Here is a 14402-nt window from a genome sequence, read left to right as displayed (position 1 = left end):
CCATCTCCCGGCTTATATGTGCTTTGCTTCTAAGGGATGACACTTGCCTATTTCTTCAGAGGAACGTCCCTTAACTATTGGAGCTGCTTCGCCCGCAGATGCAAAGAACCAAAATGCTCCCAAGTTCACAACCCCTCTCCCACTAGTCCATAGCTGAAGGCTGAGGCAGGGAGAGAAAACACCAGCCCCCCACCCTGAGGCAAAAGGAAGAGGTTTTCAGGAGCCATCATGTTCCAGAGCTTTCCTCCAGGATCAAGGCTGAGGCAGGGACTCTGCTTGAAGTATCCCCCTGCTTGCTTCTTCCCTCTCTCTCCAACTCATTTGTTTCTCCTGGGAGCACTGCCTTAATAAGACACTTGCACAAAAATCCCTCATCTCGAGTCTGGTTTCTGGGGAGCTCAGCCCAAGACTCTTGTTATGCATGAATGCGCTGTAAGAAAACATGAAACCAGATTCCTGTTGTATCAGGAATAAGGGCTCCTATATATAATACTTAGGAGTTTAAAATAACTGCACTACCCACATCTTAATAAGAATCATCTTTTTTACTAAAGAGCATCGCAGCAATGCTAGAACACAGGTTTTAGGTCTTAAAAAAGATGCTAATAGCTGGCTACACACACACATACACACACGTCACTATATATCTATGTCTATATCTCCAGGTGTGAGAGAAATTAGAACAGCATGTAAGGCTCCAAAGTAGAGGTAAAAAGAAAAGAGAATTCAACATTAAAGTTTAGTGAGCTTCCTACCTGATGTTATAAATTCTGCGCATAATCAATATTTAATACAGACAATTTAAAATCATTCAGAAAGCAAGCATCCCTAAGTTTAGGTAAATCTTCCAAACTGCAATACCACAGGAAAGAAGGAATCACAGGTTGTTCTCTTTCTTTCCATGAAATCTGAAGACCACCTTTGGTTTGACTAGACTTACAGATTCCTCTTCACCAAAAGTCACCCTGAAGCTAGAATTACAATGGTGAGGGTAATTAATCCAAGAGTAGTCCTTTTGGTCTATATATAAATATTTTCTACTTTAGGAGCAGATGACTAATACTGATAAAAAGCCAAGTTGAATGAGACATGAATAAGAATATATTCACCTTATGCCATTACAGGAATTAAAACACATTCTGAATGCCTACTGTGCACGCAGCAGGCCTAAAACTAATGTTTTGAACTAATGCACAGTCAGAGGTACTCATGATGGGAATCAGAGAGAAATAAAGCAGGTGTTCAAGATAAAACCAGAAGAGTTCCAGCTCCCAGCTCTAGAAGTTCCCAATTCTGAACATGGGAAGAGATTATAAAAGAATATGATTTCAATTCAATGCCAAGAAAAACCTGTCTCTTAATACAAGATACCCAACAATCAAATGTTCCTGAGTTGAACTTGCAGAATTTTTTAATAAAGGACAGAGGGAAGTAAGAGAAGAAATTCTTTCTTTGGGAGGAGGGCAAGACTAAGGTAAGGACGACCAACTCCTGGTGACATGTGGGGCCCCGATTCCAATCTGATCCTATTTTGAGGTGGGAATAGAAAAGAAGCCCACATACTATATTCGCTGTCTTAGACCCCGAGTCCATTCAGAGCCTTTGTAAAATAATTTACATCACTTCATATAGAGAAACTTCTTCTTGGAACTTAAAATATTTGACAAAAAACTTCTGTCTTTTTAAAATTTTTGTATCAAGTGTTTATTTTTGCTAAGCACATAATTCTTCACGTTGGTGAAAATGATCTATTTCTTAAGGATAACAACTATTATGCAGAGACAGTGAGCAGTCCAGAAAAATGTAATAAAGGCTAAAAAGCAGATGTCATGTCTATACTGATTTAAAGTCCCTGGAGAATTATGTAGCAACCCCCTACCCCAGCACTGGTTTGCCTGCTAGGATATGGTTTATGAGTCATCGTGAAGCAGTAAATAACAGTGCCTTGACTAAAAATAGGTAGGGACATTCATAATAAATCTACTTTCCTGATATCCTCATGTCAGCATTAAATAGCAGATCTCTTAGAGAAGTGTGATTCTTCTCTCCCCACCCAGAAAGGCTGGAAGAAAATCAGCTACAGACACCGCTGGAAGGAGTGTGCGACAGGACTTGCAGTGTGGAGGGGAAAAAATAACACTGACTTCAAATGCCTGGAACCTGAAGTTCACTTACCAAGATAAAGAGTAAAATTGTTTTTTTTTTTCAGGTGTTCACTATAAAATGACTTTTTGTCTGTTGAAGTAAGAAACAATATAGAGTCCAAGTGTTGCCCTTGGACAGCAATTAGGAAACAAGAATCTGATTAAGGGGTCAGGAAAGAACAATCTCTCATATTCACCAGGATCCCAGCTCTAGAATGAAGCATTGGCAAGTTACAGTTTGTAAATAAAAAGAATTGGCCATATAAAGATATTTCTGGTTCCCATTTCAGAATTTCTTTAAAGATTTGTAAAATGGAACTCTAGAGGGGCACTGGGAGAGAATTTATTTATATCATCTCCACAGGTAGTTTCCCACAAAACCGTCAGTGTCTGACCATAAGCGCAGTTGTGATTTTTTTTCACGTCTGTGGGAATCTTCTGAAACAACACCGACATAGGACTGAACGCAAGTCATGCATTTCTCCTCAGAAAGAACTGCAGAGAATAGTTACTTAAATAATACCAGACTGCTCACTAAATGCAGGCCCTATTACCACAGATAGCAAGTAGGACATCTAGTAAAGGATGAAGTGGAATGAATGAGCTAGAATCTGGAAAGTGCTGGGGCATTAATGCTCCACTGCATGAAGAAAAGTGTCTGTGAATCAGTTCTGAGAGGCATTTCAGTACTTCAGTATAAATCAAGGGGGATTCACTGTGTAGAAAGCTCTAGAATGCCACAACTAGAAACTCTACCGCGGTGGGCAGAATACTCACCAGGTAGGTCTGGATGGGCTGCGAGTGACGTCCACTTAGTTAAACCCACAGCGTCGTCCTCTGTGAAGCAAGGAGACACAGACCAGAGAAAAATCAATGTGAAGGCCCCTCAGGATTCTCATGTAACCTATGATATTTTTAAAAAACTCATTAGAAAGTCACATTAATTTAATAGTGACATTAATTTCCAAATGAACAACAAAGATACACAGTCATCAAATCAGAAATATGACTGCTGGGCCAGCCTACAGGGTTTATACATGCTTTTTACCAAGCTGCTCATCTACGCAACCTCTTACTAAGATAATTAAGGAGCAATTGAACAAGGCCATCTAAAATTTTTTAGAATATAATGATCTTCTCCTGATTAACAGTAAAATGTCCTTAGATGAACCATAATTTTAAGAAAAAAGTTTGCCCTTTCAGCAAAGAGCAGGGCTGAACGTTAAAGATTTGCAGCTATCTAAAGAGAAAGTATTTTTGCTGTGTGTTTGTTGTTGTCTTTGTTAACACGTTGCTTATGTAGATTCTAGATTTGACACTCAACTTTTGGTTTGCTGAAAATTCAGATTTTGAGATCCTTCCAAGATGGGGTTGGCATTCAGTGTGTGTGTGGAGGGGGGGAGGGGGTGGTCCCAGGTGGTATCAGCAGTACACAAAAGTTAAGAGGAAGACCATTTGCACTTGGGAAGAAGGGTAGAGGCAGAAAATTTGGCAACTGAGACTCGGGAAAATGATGTCTGTAAAAGTTAATTTGGGTTATCATGAACATCATCATCGATGTATATAGATTTCTACAATAGGGTCCTAGGTAGGATGGTACATCCACAATGAAAGACTAGGCCAATAAAAAGAAAGAAGCAGGGGCCCCTGGGTGGCTCAGTGGGTTAAAGCCTCTGCCTTCGGCTCAGGTCATGATCCTAGGGTCCTGGGATGGAGCCCTGCATCGGATTCTCTGCTCAGCAGGGAGCCTGCTTCCTCCTCTCTCTCCACCTAGTTGTGATCTCTGTCAAATAAATAAACAAAATCTTTAAAAAAAAAAAAAAAAAAGAAGCTAACATGTATTTATGTAGACAGATACAGAAAAAAAAATCAGGTCATGGTATTAATTTTTAAAAACTCTAGAAGAGAAATATATGTACCATGACCCCACCATGTTAAAACAAACCTCACAATCTATGTAAAAACATTGTTAGATGCACAGAATATATTTGGAGGGATAACAAACTTGAGTTTGCTTGCCTCTAGAGAATTGGTACTGAAGGGAATAAAATGAAAAAAAAAGAGGGCACCTGGGTGGCTCAGACAGTTATTCCTCAGACTCTTAGTTTAGGCTCAGGTCATGATCTCAAGGTCCTCTGAGCCCCACATCAGGCTAGGCTCCGTACAGAGTCTGCTTGTCCCTCTCTCTTCCCTTCTGCTCGTCCCCTTCCCTGGCCCCCTTGCCCACTTGTGCACTGTCTCTCAAATAAAATCTTAAAAATAAATAAATAAATAAAAGGACCTTTGTATTGTAATCTAACATTTCACCATTATGTAATCTTTTACCACGAAACCTATCGCTCTTATAATTGAAACTGAAAGAGAAAGAATCCAATTCATCCCTCTCTAGAAAAAAAAAATTCCATTTTAAATATACAGAATTACAGAATATCCAGTATCATGTAAGCTTACTTACTGATTGAATGAATATTGACTACAACCCAGGTTCTAAGCATGGATTATATTATCATGTTTAATCCACATAAGAACTCTAAAATGTATATATTGTGATTATTCCCATCTTTATATAGAAAACTGAGACCTGACCCTTCAGGAACCACACAGAACTGGCATTCAAACCCAGGAACATTGATCCATGTTTAGTGTCCATGATATTGCCTCCTGTACAGCACTTACCCTATTTTCATATTACATTTATATTTGTAATGAAGTCTCATAAGAAAGTACTGAAAACCATCATGGATACCCCCAGCGCCTAGCACAGTGCCTAGCATATACTGTGCTCAGTATGTCTTCATTGAACAAGTGAATAATTCGGTGGCCTGCCTACAGCTGGGAAATTAAACTATGTAACTACTTTATGCCTCCTAGGCCTAGGAAGCAAGCTGACTTCTAAAGACACTCCTTGATTAATGATCCTACCATTCCATGCTCCTCATTTTGAGAAACAATTTGCCACCCAATCCTCCTTGTAATAAAAGATTTAAAGACTGGACGTGGTTTCCTTTTCCTTCTCTAATCCCCTGGTAACTACTCCGCATAAAACTGATGCATCATTCCATAGACCTTCCTAATTCTGTGCACGGCTTGGATACTGCAACATTTCAGGAAGCCAAGGATGACATACTTACCCACCAAGAAGTGAAATGGTATAAACAGTTTGTCGTAAACTATTTAGCTATCGGCATATGGCAGAGGAGCTACTACAACTTAATGTTGCAGTCATAGACGAATCAAGGTATCAACCTACTGCCCTCTAATATTATTACTCTATGTGTTAAAGGGTACAAATGGGTCCTTGGTAAAGGAGAGACTGTGCGTGCAAGTGAGTGTGTGTAAGTCTCTGAATGTCTGTGTTTATATGTATCTTTGTGTGTGCTTTTGGTCTTTCAAAAGTGGAATATTTCTCTATAACACAGAAAGCCAATAAATAGACAAAAACTCAAATCCTAGAATCCGACTGGTGCTGATAAACAAAAGGCAGCTTTAATTCAGCAGGGTGCCAAGATTAATCAATGTGGAGAGAACCTACTCAGGAAATGTGTTGGGACAACGGGAGAGCCACATGCAAAGGAATGAAGGTGGACTCCTACCTCACACCATACAGAAAAATTAGCTCAAAATGGATCACACATGTAAATATAAGAGCTAATACTATAAAACTTGTAGGAGTAAAATAACATAAGTAAATCTTTGTGACCTTGGGTTAGGCAATGGTTTCATAGATGTGACACCAAAAGCACAAACAATGAAAGAAATTATTTGACTTCATCAAATTAAAAACTTTCGTGTTTCAAAGGTCACTATGAAAAAAAGAGGAAAAACAACCCACACAATGGGAAAAATTTTTCGTAAATCATTTCTCTAATAAGGGACTTGTATCCTGAGTATGTTAAGAACCATTGCAGCTCAACAACAAAAAGACAACCCAATTTAAAAATCGATAAATTATTTAAATAGGTATTTCTCAAAAAAATAAAAAAGATACACAAATACACGGAGAGATGCTCAATCATCAGAGAAATGCAAGTTAAAATCATAATAAGCTATTACTTCACACCCATTAGGATAATTATAATCAGAAGACCGATTATAACAAGCATTAGTGAGAATTCAGAGACATCAGAACGCTCATACATCGCTTGTGGAAATAAAATGGTGCAGCCACTTTTGAAGCAGTCTAGCAATTTCTCAAATGGTTAAACATAAAATTACCATACGGCTAACTAACTCCACTCCTCGGCATGCACCCAAGAGTAATAAAAGTGTATGTCCATATAAAATAAACTACATGCTTTTTCATAGCAGCATTATTCATAATAGCCAAAAAGTAGGAACAATCCCAGTTTCCAACAAGTAATGAATGGATACACAAAATCCAGACAGAAGAAGAGGGCCTTTAACTCAGCAGTAAAAGAATGCAATGCGGACATGAGGGACATCGTGGATAAACCTTAGGAAGCATTATACTAAATGAAAGCAGTCACAAAAGACCACATGTGCTAGGATTCTGAGTATATGAAATGTCCTCTTTTAGGCGAATCCACAGAGATACAGAGCAGGTTAGCAGGTATGTAGGAATGGATGGGCAGGGAAGACAGGGAAGGACAGCTCATGGGTGGGAGTGATGGAAGTGTTGGAAGATTAAACTGTGGTAATGGTTGCACCAAAACTCACTGAAAACGTGCATTTTAAATGTGTGATCTTTATGGTAGGTATGCTGTATTTCATTAAAGCTTTTTTTTTTTTTTTTTAAAGGCTGCATTTCGGGGAGTCTGCCCGTGGATGTTAGATGGCTTTTTTCAAAAATGACAAAGCACTTATTCGCACTCTTAAAGGAAACCCAGTAAGTGGTGAATATTTACACTTCTAAAAGACTTGCTGTCATAATTCTCCATGGGATTCCTTGTGATGGGAAACACGTATAATCGTATCTCACCCTCACTAAAGAGGAGCACACGCACGGCACTGCTTCCAAGACATAACCAAGGAACATCTCACTGCAAACCACCAGTAATGACAGACATCATGGTGTTTGCGGTATGGTCTTATTTCAAAGCAACAGGGGAGCTGTAGCCCAGGGTGAAGATTTCCCAGTAGAGGGAGAAGAAATCTACAAATCTTTGAGGGGGACACTGTCAGGTCGGTTTTGGTACATCTCCGTACTGAACACAAAAGGACTGGCATTTAACACCCTCCCCCAGATACTCAGTATTGAGGTTTCGGCTTTCAAAGGAAGAATGACTGGGCAAGACTGAATCAAAACAGCGTCTGTTCATCCTGATCTGCTACTGAACATGGAAATGATTGTTTTGTAAACCATGTTTGAGAAGAGTCACATTGGTGAGTTCGAGCAGCCTGACAAACCATCTGAAACCTTTGTTGCTTAAATCAGTAACTCTTTTGGTTCTCTTTGTGGTCTCAAGTTTGCAAGAAGGGCAAGAGGTCAGGACCCCACATACAGGCACTTTCCAAGTCTCTGCAGGGTCCGATGGGTTAGCACAGCTTTGGGCAAAGCTAGTCAAATGGTCAAGCCCACCCTTAAAGGATGTGGAAACAGGCCCACCCCTTGCTGGGCCAGCGCACCCTTCTAGGGCATGGGTGCAGGGACGGGAAGATGTCATGGCCATTTTTGCAATCTGCCACAGCATCGTGACCCAACTTGGAACACTGCCTTAATGATCCATGGAGAAATGTCTTACAATCGCATTACAGTTTATTATTAATGGTGCAGCTTACATGTAAGGTACAGGTAACTTACATGCACAGATAAGGTATGGTGCATGTTTACTAACGCCTGTCTTCTCTTCATGGACAACAGTGTCATTCTTCTATTGAAGTATCGCACTATGAATAGAGTTTCATAGCTATTTACTGGAGTCATGTTACCATACTGCCACACAGTTGCTGTCTGTGTGTTTTTCCTTGTTTTTTGTTTGTTTTTACCCGGTGTGTTTTCTTTTTAAGTAAATATATGGAAATGGAAAAGATGAGTGATACGTTCAGCTGTCCAACTTGGCCAAATCCATACAAGTGGCTCATGAATAACCCAAGCTTTAGAACCCTACCGGGGAGGACAATGCTTCTTGAACTTTAAAACGTGTACAAATCACCAAGATTATGTGCCTGAAACACAGATTCTGTTTGGGATAGGTCTGAGGTGGGACCAGAGATTTTGTAACTTTAGCAAGGTGAGGTTGGCAGTGTGCAAACACGCTCAGAGGAGCAGGCAGGTAGAAGAGCAGAGGCCTGATCATCAAATCAAGCAGAGGGCAGCCTTTACTAGCTGTGTGGTCTCCAGCAGCTGACCTCACCTCTCTGAGACCATCTCCTCCTCTTTGAGACGCAGGTCATATGAGAACCCATTTAGAAATCTGGGTCAGGGTAAAAGGAGATGAGACACACACCAGGTACTAGGAGGGCACGAGCCAGACAGAAGGGCCCAATACTGGCTTGCCTTCTTTCAGAGTTAATGACTTCCCACACAGTCCTTGAGGGGAACTCTAGGTTAAGAAAGTAAGTGGGCAGGCCAGAAGGACCCGGCGTTAGCCCAGAGGGGCACCCTGTCATGACAGTAAGAGTAAATGGATTTTAGAAACATCTATTGCCAAAGCAATCACATTTGATATTTTTTGCAAATCGGCACTTATTGAGCACCCACTGGGTGCCAGACCCTGCTCCTGGCTCTGAGGACAGGACGGTGAATGAAAGCCAAACTCCAGGTCCTCACTGAGCTCACACCCTCCAAGACATAACCAAGGAACATAACCCTCCCATTCTGTCTCCCCAACACATCCTCCCTCCTCCGGGCTGTACTGGGGAGGCTGCTAACCAGCGTGGTCTGACTACATACATGTTTCAACAATCACCTTGGGAACCTGTAAAGTTTGAGCTGGTTGCCAACATTTAAAAATGGGCGATTCCATATACATCTCTGGAGCGCCAGCTTCTCTTGGAAATCTGGAAGATTTGGCATCACAGACCCAGGGTGCTGCGGGTAAAGCAGCTGCTGCTGACGGGCATCTGCCCCTTCTAAGAAGGCCTGGGTTCTAGCTCCCCACAGCTTCTCTCTCTACCCCAGCCCCATCTCTTCCACCCACACAACTCCCTCACCTATGTTCTCCTGCTCCCCTCTTCTCCCCCGAGTTCATGAGCCCTAAATTAAAGGCACTGTCAGGGATGCCTGGGTGCCTCAGTGGATTGGGCCTCTGCCTTCAGCTTGGGTCATGATCTCGGGGTCCTGGGATAGAGCCCTGAGTCGGGCTCTCTGCTCAGCAGGGACTCTGCTCAGCAGGGACCCTGCTTCCCCCCACCCTCTGCCTGCCTCTCCGCCTACTTGTGTCTGTCAAATAAATAAATAAAATCTTAAAAAAAAGAAGGCACTGTCCGAACATTTATAAGCATGAAGGAAGGGGCTTCCTCCTCTCCGTTCTGCATATTCTTCCTCTACCATCCTGCAATCAATGTCCTGCAAGAGAGCAATTTAGCACCTCGCTGGGTCTCCAACCCCTGGTTTGAGAAACCACTCTAAACTCTGCCCAGAAAAGTGAACAGCTCCTGCAGCTATCATTTACTGTGGCTAATCAGCTTTACAAGCAGTTAACTGGGTGGGGGCTCTTTACAGGAGCTTATTCTGAGTTATTTTGGGACTTTTTTCCCTAAATAATAACAGTTTGCAATTACCCACCTACATTTTTTTTTTTTTTTGCCTGATTTCCCACATGCACCGGTTTTCCAGGGCTGCCACAAACTCTGCACCTTAAAAGAACACATATCCATTAGCTCTTAGTCCTGCCGGCCTGACGTTTGTTGGGCACGGTGGCTGGGTTCCCTGTTCAGCGTCTCACAAGGCTAAAATCAAGATGCCTTTGAGGCTTCCTTTCCCGATGCTGAGAAGTAACTGGCTTCCAAGCTCAGTCGGGCTATTGGCCGATTTTATTTACTTGTAATCACAGCACTGTGGACTCCTTTGCTTGCCGGCTATCAGCTGGGGGCCGCTGCCAGGTCCTAGATGCCACCTCCATTCCTTGCCATCTGGCCCCCTCATCTTCCAAGCCAGAGGTAGAGCATTTCCCATATGTGGAATCCTTCTCTCTCCCTTTGAATCTTTCTTCAGTCCTTTATAGGTGCTTAGCTGATGAGGGCAGGTCCACCAAGGTTAAGTTCTCACTGTTCAAGCTAACTGTGCTATGCACCATAAGCTAACCACAGGAATGACACAGCCCCAGTCATGGGGATAAACAGGGTGCACACACCAGTGGGTGGGTGCCGTAGGGCCATCCTGGAATTCTGCTTACTATACCTACTAATCGCAAGCATGCCTTTGTCTCTCTGCTTGTGGTCTTCTTCTCAGGCTAGGAGCTGAGGTCACGTCACAAGAGAAGCTAACCGGCCAACAGAGGGAATCTATGAAAGTTAAAGCCAAAGAGTATATTTTTAACAACTCTTGCGTTCATCATTAGAAGCGTTCATGTTCTTAGGATTCCACTATCTTACCTCAAGACTGCACATACTCGCCAAATTCCAAATCTACAGCAGAGGTTTCTCCCCTTTCACTTAAACTGAACCATTATAAAACTAAATCTCTAGAATACTAACATTCTAAAAAGAGGAGGAGGAAGAAACAAAGATGAAAAACAAGTACAGACTAGTACCTAGAAGGACAAAAAAAAGTTTTTAAGACAAGGGACCCCCCCCCAAAAAAATGCCATGGGCTAAAATTTTTTAAATTAAATTATGTTTTCTACATGGCATCAACCAATTAAACTGCTTTTTCAACTAACTAACTTATTTGTAAGTTACACAGAGGCAAAATATACATAACCTTGCTGATATTTAAAGGAAAAGGATAAAGATAATTAAAAGCATGCTTCATATGTCTACAAGCACAAGACTTTTTTTTTTTTTTTAAAGAAAAAGAAACTTTAAGATCTCTCTTTGGAAACACATTAGGTTAGAGAGCAAAATGGACAGATCAGGAACAAATAATAGTAATAATTACCAATTAATGAGAAATGACTGTGTCCAGGTATCGCTCATTGGTTTATGTGTATGAACCCATCAAGTCTCACCAAACTCTGTAGATGGAAACTTTTTCCTGAAGAGGACATGAAGACACCCAGCAGTTACATCACTTACCCAGAGGCACATGGTAAGTGAGCAAAGCAGCAGGCTTTAAACCCTGATGATCTGGTACCAGCCCACCTCCTTTTAAGCCCTGCATCTGACTCACCCACCTGGGCTTCCAGTGCTGGGAGATAGGGGCACTTTCTGCACCTTCTATACTGCACAGGTGGCGGCTGAGTGCTTATGCACTATATTCAGATAGATCTGGCTCACGGCCATAGCCAAGGGACAAATGGCTCCGCCACCCTGCCAAGAGGTGTTTCTATCATTTGCATAAAGACGCCCTATGTACGAGCAGCAGTCTTATCCAAGGAAAGTTATGAAATAACTCAAACATTCTGCTACCCCCAAGATCTTTATTGGAAAGGTGGGGGGGGTAGGGAGAGGAAAAGTATAACTGATCCCTTTTTTACTCCTTACAAACCCACCCTTTTCCACTACTCTGCATTCTGAAATTCAGAGGTTATGAAAAGATAGGAACAAAGCAAAAGCTAACACTAAAAGCAAAGAAGAAAAACCACCGGCTTCCTTTCCTTCTGTTGAAACCAAAGTGAGCTTTCCTCTACGTCATGAGAAAGGAAGAAAAAAAAAGAAAGAAAGCGTGGGGAGGCACCTGGGTGGCTCAGTGGGTTAATAAGCCTCTGCCTTTGGCTCAGGTCATGATCTCAGAGTCTTTGGGTGGAGCCCCACATCAGGGTCTCTGCTCAGCAGGGAGCCTACATCCTACTCCCCACCCCCACCCCGCCTGTCTCTCTGCCTACTTGTGATCTCTGTCAAATAAATAAAATCTTTTAAAAAGACAGAGAGAAAGAGAGGGAGAGAGAGAGAAATCTATACTTGAACCACCTCACACCTTATACCTTTCCCATTAACTTCCTCTAAGCCACCAGCCGCACAGACGCCAAGAAACCCACGCTTAGCAGTTGTGGTAATACGTCACTAGGAGTGAAGCTGGGATGGGGAACACAATACCACATGTTGACTTTTGCATGAAACATACATTTGCCTTTAAGATTCATTTCCACAACTAGGTTGGATGAACCCACAAGCTGAGTGGCATTTCCTCAGGGTTCTTTCCTGGTACTTGCAAGGCATGACCAAGGACTGTTACACTGCTAGGACCCTCTGTGCAAGGAGCGAGAGGCTGGAACTAGACCTCCCTCAGTCCTCTCTATGGCTCACCTCTGATCCCCACCTCAGCTTCAGAGTCCTACGGGCAGTCACATAGCAGAAATCACAGAAATATCAACTTAATTACAACGACATGTTTTTTGTTGTCTGTATTTGTAATATATTTAATATTTTTACATATGTATTCTTTATATTATGTATAAAGACAAATTTTGTCAGAGAAGCCTCCCTTCAGTATGATGCTTGGCGGTGTTGCTTGTTGTAGGTCTTGGTCTTTACACGGTTTTATTTGCTAGAATTTCTCACACTATATAATTTGACTGAAACTTGCCAGGCACTGAAGCCAGAAAAAGATTAAGTATGTTCCAGATGGAACAAAACCCTTACGGTCCCTGGCTGCCTGTGGTCATCAGTGAGCCTCGGAACATTTAAGCAGGGTCTCAGTTTCAGAAACCTGGATGTGTGCCAGCCCAGGTAATTATTCTCGGCCTACCTAATTTCCCCAGGCAATTTAACTGAAAATGGTATTATCCGTCACCTCAGTTCTCATCTGCTCTGAAGTGTCCCTGTGTCCTGCTTCTTCCCTCCATTATAAGCTAGCTGAGCTGGTTTCTTTTTGAAGCTTAAGTTGAAAAAAAGTGTTTCGGAATCTCTCTAGGGGGAAAATATCAGATAAATATGAGCCACTTAATTAGTCGCAAACCAGTGTACTGAATAGTGTTGGCAGCAGCAGCAAGACACCCCCCCACCCCGACTGCCTACCCTTATGAACAGTCTCTTTTACAGATAGAAATACAAAGGGTGTCTTACTGAAAAACTGACCAACCCCCCCCCCGCAAAAAAAAGAGAGAGGAGGCAAATATGAGAGATCTGAGAGGATTTCACTCTTGAAATCATTTTAAAAGGCACTGTACTGTTCCATTGTTCATTTCCAAATAAGCTGATTTAGAGTCAGCAGAACAAAATATAACACCTGACATAGGAATGCCTAAAACTCAATGAAAACACAACAGAAATGTGCTTTCTGATTACTTCCAACAAACATGAATTATGCCAGGGCTCTCCAACATTATATACAATGAAAGCCATGAAGGTGAGTTATACTTGTAATTTTAAACTTTCTAGTAACAATGTTTAAAACAAGCAGAGAGAGTCAATTATCAAATGGTTTCACTTATTTGTGGAGCACAACAAATAGCATGGAGGACATGGGGAGTTAGGAGAAGGGAGTTGAGGGAAATTGGAAGGGGAGGTGAACAATGAGAGACTATGGACCTGAAAAACAATCTGAAGGGTTTGAAGAGGTGGGGGGGTGGGAGGTTGGGGGAACCAGGTGGTGGGTATTAGAGAGGGCATGGAGTGCATGGAGCACTGGGTGTGGTACAAAAAACAATGAATACTGTTATGCTGGAAAAAAAAAGATTTAAAAAAAAAAGAATATGCAAAACAAAACAAAACAAAACAAAAAAACCTAAGAAACAGGGGGCCCCTGCATGGCTCAAGTTGGTTTAAGAGCCTGCCTTGGGCTCAGGTCATGACCCCAGGGTCCTGGGATATACCCTAGCCTTGGGCTCTCTGCTCAGTAGAGGGTGTGCCTCTCTCTCCCTCTGCCCCTTCCCTTCCCATTCCTGTTCCCATTGTTGTATGCTAATAAATAAAATCCTTTAAAAAAAAGTGGGAAGGAACAAAAGACTACTACTCAACAGTAAAAGTAAAGATCTGACAACAGCTTGAATGGGTCTCAAGAGAATTTTGCTCAGTGAAAAAAGCTCACCTGAAAAGTTACAAACTACAGGAGATTCCCTTTATATGGCCCTCCTGAAATGACACAGGTATACAGATGGAGAACAGATTAGTTATTCCCCGGGAGTTAGGGGAAAGGGAGGAAGGAAGGGAAGGAGCAGGCGGTTATCGCTATGGAAGCTGAGCACAGGGAATCCTTGTGATGGAATTCTGTATTTTGACTGTGGTGCTGGTCATATGCATCTATACTGGTGATTA

The 14402-nt window shown here is 42.0% G+C and overlaps 1 protein-coding gene across 2 annotated transcripts in view; it reads right to left on the bottom strand.

Moving 5' to 3' along the window:
• The window catches only part of PLCB4 (phospholipase C beta 4), a 413791-nt gene that overhangs the window by 240493 nt on the left and 158896 nt on the right, over positions 1-14402 (bottom strand). For both annotated transcript variants that reach the window (XM_032859166.1, XM_032859167.1), the window contains one exon: positions 2922-2981. The gene's annotated coding sequence lies outside the window, so the exon portion shown is untranslated. The remainder of the gene's footprint in view (positions 1-2921; positions 2982-14402) is intronic.

Source organism: Lontra canadensis, unplaced genomic scaffold, assembly GCF_010015895.1.
Source record: "Lontra canadensis isolate GAN:19392208 unplaced genomic scaffold, GSC_riverotter_1.0 scaffold16, whole genome shotgun sequence".
Taxonomy (NCBI): Eukaryota; Metazoa; Chordata; class Mammalia; order Carnivora; family Mustelidae; genus Lontra; species Lontra canadensis.
The sequence above is the reverse complement of the archived record's forward strand: the minus strand, read 5'-3'. Positions and strand labels throughout refer to the sequence as shown.